At 54.0% G+C, this 6,000-nt stretch overlaps 1 protein-coding gene across 11 annotated transcripts in view; it reads left to right on the top strand.

Annotated features, from left to right (window-relative positions):
• Window positions 1-237: 237 nt before the first annotated feature.
• The window catches only part of OSBPL2 (oxysterol binding protein like 2), a 46,152-nt gene continuing 40,389 nt past the window's right edge, over window positions 238-6,000 (top strand). For all 11 annotated transcript variants that reach the window (XR_009535028.1, XR_009535029.1, XR_009535027.1 and 8 more), the window contains exon 1: window positions 238-339. The gene's annotated coding sequence lies outside the window, so the exon portion shown is untranslated. The remainder of the gene's footprint in view (window positions 340-6,000) is intronic.

Here is a 6,000-nt window from a genome sequence, read left to right as displayed (position 1 = left end):
GGGTCAATATCTGCATATCCCCGCCTCCCCCTGCCTTGATTGGTTACCCGCGTCGTCATTCCTCCGCGTGGGCCGGACTCCCATGGGGCGGGGGGCGGGGCCGATCAGGCGGTGCTATTAGCATACTCCCGCCTCCCGGCTCGGCCCTCGGGCCGGGCGCTGATTGGGCGGGCGGCGGCCGACGCGACGGCGCCGGACGCAGTGAGTGGCGGGCGCCGGCTGTCAGTCGACTGGGCAGCCGGCCGCACTTCCGCCTTGGTGTCAGTGGGTCGCGGGCCTGCGGGGCGGGGGCGGGGCGGGCAGCGGAGCTCGGTCGGCGCTGGAAGGATCGCGGTCCAGGTGAGTGACCCGGCCGGGACCCCGACCCCGAGTTGCCTGGGAACGGCGCCCAGCATCGGGCGGGCGGGCCTGGGCTGCGGGCGGCGGGGAGGCCGGGCCGGGACGAGTGGAGCCGGAGCCCCGTGACCCCCGCGCGCCGGCCAGGCCCCGACCCCGGCCCCGGCCCGGCCGGCCCCCGCCGCCCGCCCGCCCGCCCGCCCGCCCGCCGGCCGCGTCCCGGCCCGGAGGAAACTTGGGAGGAAAGTTGGCTGCCGGCGGCGGGGGCGGCGGGCCTGGATACCGGGCGGTCGCCCAGACCCCGCGTCGCCGGGCAACTGCGGCCCCGGGCCGCACTGCCGCACACCGCACCCGGAAGTCGGCTGGAGAGCTGGCCCGGGCGCCCCTCTCAGCGGCAGGGATGAGTCGGGGGCCGCGCTGGGCAGGGGCGCTGGGACCCCCGACTTCCCCTTGTGTCTAAGGTAGCCGGCGCCCGCGGTCAACCAGTCAGGAAGGGTCCAGGGTGAAGAGTCAGTGTCCGCGCTCGCGGGGCAGCCCTCCCTCCGCTCCCCTGCCCGGGCGACCACCTGTGGGTTTGTCTCGACCCTGCAAGGTGTTGTGCTCGTGTCCACCCCTTCCACTGCTCTTCGTTTTGTTTTTGTCAACCTCAGCAGACTGTACCTGCTGTGGAGAGCTCTTTACCTCACACATATGTTAGATCAATTAGATTTGTAATCTGATTTTAAAAGCTTCCTTCTGTTTCCAGTTACATTCCAGAAATCAGCAGAATAAATCTTGAGACTTTATAAGCCCAGAACAAGACTGTTGGGTAATCACCAATCAGTGTTCCCGGGTTTTTCTGGGAGAAGCAACCAGGTGGTGTTACGATGTCCCTGGCCCTCTTTGAGTGTGAGGGTCACCTCCCCGGAAGCTGTGTTCCTGTCCCTGGGGTTTTTATACTGACGGGTCAGTCTGGGACAAGCTCTGGACCGGCAGCCAGCAGCTTTTGCACTAGTCCCTTTTCTGGGGCTGCCCGTGCACATCTGGAGACGTGGTCTCACTCGGTTCAGTTCAACAGACATTTCTGGGATGCCCGCTACATGCTTGGCTGCAAGCTGCGGGACCTCTCCATCCACTGGAGCTGGAGAGAAGAGGTGTCGTGGGACCCCCGTCCTTGTGGCTCCTTGCCCTGGTGGCAGAGTGAAGGCCCTTGATGACTTTGTGTGCTTGGCAGTGTTTTCCGTCTCTCCTGGCCTCAGTTCCTTCGTCTGCGACGTGTGCCGTTTACCTGGCAGGGCCGATAAGAGCAGCAGATGAAATGCTTGTCTCCAGCAGTCCCTGGCCTGTGGTAGGTGCTCCAAATTGTTCGTTCCCGTCCCCCTTGATGAAGACGGGAACCTTATCGGCTGCACTTCCCCCTTGTCCAGGGCAGCGCCTGGCAGGGTGCTGTGATTTAGTACGCAGATGACTGAATCTCCTTAGAATGTACCTTTCCTGCTTGCCTCACCTGTCCTTCTGTTAATAACAGCTCTTATCTAAGATGACAGTAATACGTGACAAGTGTTGTTCCAGGACTGCTATAAGCACATTATATTCACTTTATTCATGTGGTTTTCACAACAAACTACAAGACTTGTTCTTAGTTCCATTATCCTTTGTCTATTCATGAGGAAGCTGAGGAACAGAGAGGTTAAGTAACTTACTCTAAATCACACAGTAGTTAGTTATGGATCAGGGATTTGAACCCAGGCAGTCTGGCTCCAGAGTCTACACCCTTAAATACCGCTCTCTACTGCCTTTTAAAAACCAACGTTTTCATTTACAAGGTCCCCTCAGCATTTTTCTGTGGAACATTTAGTTGTGCTGCATTACCGTGTGTCAGAACTTTGTTTCTTGCAGCACACATAACTGATAGATTTTCATTTTGGGTGAGCATGAATGTTTAGAAAACCATTTTATTTCTTCTAAAATAAAGTAGTAATTCTCTATCTGGCTATCCAAGATTTTGCTGAAATACCCCACCTGCTGCCCCGTTCCCTGGTTAGTAGGGAAGTCGTTGATGTTCACGGTGTGAAAAGGGCGAGTTGGCGGAGGAGGGGTGATGATGGATAGACACACTATAAAGCATGAGGTTGTGATTTTGAATTCATTTCTGAGCGAACTTAATGTGGTGAACTTAAAGCCGTAAACCGTGTACTTAGGGCTTTCCTTTCTCCTCCCATGTGCGTTCAGAGGGGTCAGCTCTGGTTTCACATTTTGATGAGCAGTGTTATTTCAGTGTTTAAAAAGTGCCACTTGACCCTCGTCCTCGTGCCTCTTATCCATGCCTTCCAGGAAATGCTAGCAAATGAGTCTTGGAAATGTACTTAAAACTAGGTCGACTTTTTTTTTTTTTTTTTTAATTTAAATTTATTTATTTATTTATGGCTGCGTTGGGTCTTCGTTGCTGCGCACAGGCTTTCTCTAGTTGTGGCAAGCGGGGGCTACTCTTCTTTGCGGTGTGCAGGTTTCTCATTGCGCTGGCTTTTCTTGTTGCAGAGTACGGGCTCTAGGCACATGGGTTTCAGTACCTGTGGCACGTGGGCTCAGTAGTTGTAGCTCATGGGCTCTAGAGCGCAGGCTTAGTGGTTGTGGCACGTGGGCTTAGTTGCTCCGCGGCATGTGGGATTTTCCCGGACCAGGGCTCGAACCCGTGTCCCTGCATTAGCAGGCAGATTCTTAACCACTGAGCCACCAGGGAAGCCCTAGGTCGACTTTTAAAATCTTGTTATATTCAGCTAATTACGAAAGTGACAATTCTTTTTCTGGTGGCGAAATTTTGGAAACGTTTTATGTGTTCTTATACTGTCTTCAAATGATTTCCTTAGTATTCCTGTGAAAAGCCAAGGCCGTATCTTTTCCTAGGAGTTTGGCTCTGGTGGGTATAAGGTGTGCAGGGCTTGCATCTTTGAGCAAAAGCTGTGATGACCGTCCTCAGGTGGCTAACATGTTCCACTTGAGAGTTTAAGAATCTTTCCGGAGGTGGCCTGGGGCTCTCAGGTTTTGGCCCCATTGCTCTCTAACTTTGATGGGAGGAAAGTTACTTATCTGCTCTTGCCTCAAGGGCGTTGGCCTGTAAAGTGGGTTATTGCCAGGAATATAGGTGAAAATGTAACCTGAGAGGCTCTGGTATTGTAGTAGGTGCTGAGTAGACCTTCTGTCCCAGACCTGAGAGCACTGAAATTGACCCCACCCGACGCTGACACAAACAAATGCAGTGCAGAAGTGAAGCTAAGGAAATCTTTGGTAGGTAGGGTTGCAGTTCTACTGAAATGAGCTACAGTAACATTTCTGTGTTATGACTATTCAAGTGGGGTTGTCTTATAAAAAGACCCCTGGACCCATGCAGTACCTCTCCTGAGGACTCAGGATGGAACGCAGACAGCGGGGTGAGGTTTAATTTCTGAAACTTAGTGCACTTTAAGGTTGAATGATAGCTTATTGAGACTGGAAGGAAGTTAGTATTTGAACACTACTGATTATTTACAAATACTTAAATCCTAAGAATTTTTAATATTTTAGGTTCTAGTTTGGCACTTTAAATGCAGTTTCCATGTACAGTGATTAATTTGTGTCTCTGCTGCAGTCAAAGTGTTTTTGCTGATAAATCCCAGGCGTTGGCGTTGCAGCCGTATCACGCTCTGGCTGGAAGCGTGTGTGGAGTATCGGCCCAGCCCTGCAGCTCCCCTTAACAAACACGTAATGAAATGGTCACTTCGACGTGTCCATGAACTTTGTGGGCTTATTTCCTTTTCCTTCCAAATTCAGGAAAGAACTCAGGGTCATTGGGCAGAATTTCAAAGCATCACCGTCTTTCAGCTGGATCTCCCGGTGGTGCAAATACTGTAATCTCTGCAATGAGCTAAACAGTGGAGGTCCGCCTTCAGAAGGGACTGTGTGTGAGAAACATGGAGGTCTGGAGACTTCTGCCGGGTATTTGTGTGTCTCTTTCTTCGCTTTTTCATTTCATCAGTGGAATTCTTGCAGGATTTCTTTTGAGACACAAACTCCCACGTCAGTGCTGGCTGGCTCGGCCCTGGCCCTGTAGCCTGGGAGCCTGGTGGGAAGGTGCACACTGCTGAGGGCTTACAGGGCCTGGCACTCTCTCCTGGGCACACACACACACACAGCCTCCCTGTCTGTTCAGGACGCCTCTGCACCCCTGGGCGCCAGGGTCACATAAGCAGAGGGAATGGTCTGTGTGGCTTTGGGTTGGGCAGACCTGTCTAACCTCTGAGCTCATACCTTTACCAAAGGGGTGGGACCACTGGCCTTAACAAGTGCCCAGGGAAGCACCTGTTCCAGGCAGGACGCGGGTTCTCGGGGGAGAGCCTGGCGTGAGGAATGGTCTTGTAGGGAAGTCGTCCTGAATCCAGGTTCTAGAAAAGACGATGGTCGCCATGGGGGCAGGGGAGGCTGTGTGTTTTACTGAACAAACGAAAGGCTGATTGTGAGAAAAGATCAGCTGTGACCTGGCGCCTGTACCACCGTGCTTGGCTGGAAAGTGACTTCCGCTGTTGCTTTAAACCAGGTAAGCATGTGATTTGATGGCCAAACTGTGAAACTTTGAGGGTGGAAAGGAGCACCACGAAGAATTCTAGCGGTGACAGAATTCTTCGCGGGGCGCCCTGTTCGACATGCGACAGGGGAGAACCAGAGCCATCCTGTCCCTGACTTGGTACCAGTGAGGCACCAGTGCCTGTGTTCTAAAGATTAACTGTGGGGCGTGTTCTAACACACAAGGGAGAGGGTAGGGGGGGTCCCGGGGCGGGGGCGGCTCCAGAGCGCTGCCCTGGGCTCTGTCTCAGAGGTAGGGCGCTGAGGCTTCTCACCAGAAAAACCTGCGGAACTCTGTGAAAGTGTAGGCTCACGGCCAGCCCCGGATCTCCTGGATCCAGGCTTCCAGGCGGGAGGCCCAGGGCCGTGTGTGTGTGTGTGTGTGTGTGTGTGTGTGTGTGTGTGTGTGTGTGTGTGTGTGTGTGTGTGTGTGTGTGTGTGTGTGTGTGTGTGTGTGTGTGTGTCACACTCCCATGATTCCAGTGTGGCTGGTGTGCTCGCCAGAGCTTGGGACCCACCATGGGGTGCTAACCTGTTTTGCATCAGGGACCCCCTCCTTTGAGAACTGAATGAAGAGTCGGAGTCGTGTTCCTGGGGGAAAATGAACACAAACAGAATTTTGCAATTTTTCTCTTTTTATTTGTTTCTCTTTTTTTTGCGGGGGGGTGGTTAGAAATTCGTGGACTTCCCTGACCTTGGTTTAAACACCCACCCCGTTAGTGCTCAGGAAGCATGGTTAGGGGTGACTGGGGCAGGCGGGACACCAGATGATACATTTCTCAGCAGGGTGAAACCGGTCAGGGGCCCTCAGCAGGGTGAAACCGGTCAGGGGCTGAGCAGGTCCTACTTGGGCGAGAGCTGGTGGGAAGGACCTGGAATAGGAGAGGGAAGTGGGCGAAAGGGCGAGGATGTGAAACCGGACCCTGCCCTGTGATGGAGGTGGCATCGGAAGCATCCTGCCCCACTGCGTCCGGGCCCTTGGTCCTCATCAGAGATGGACAAGCCGTGGGGAGGGGCACTTCAATGGTCTGCCTTCTCCACGGCTGTCAGCGCGCTGCCTCTGGTGTGGCTGCCGCTCTTGTGGTTTTC

This window comes from Lagenorhynchus albirostris, chromosome 15, assembly GCF_949774975.1.
Source record: "Lagenorhynchus albirostris chromosome 15, mLagAlb1.1, whole genome shotgun sequence".
NCBI classification, from domain to species: domain Eukaryota; kingdom Metazoa; phylum Chordata; class Mammalia; order Artiodactyla; family Delphinidae; genus Lagenorhynchus; species Lagenorhynchus albirostris.
Note: the sequence above shows the minus strand (reverse complement) of the source record. Positions and strands in the feature narration are given on the sequence as shown.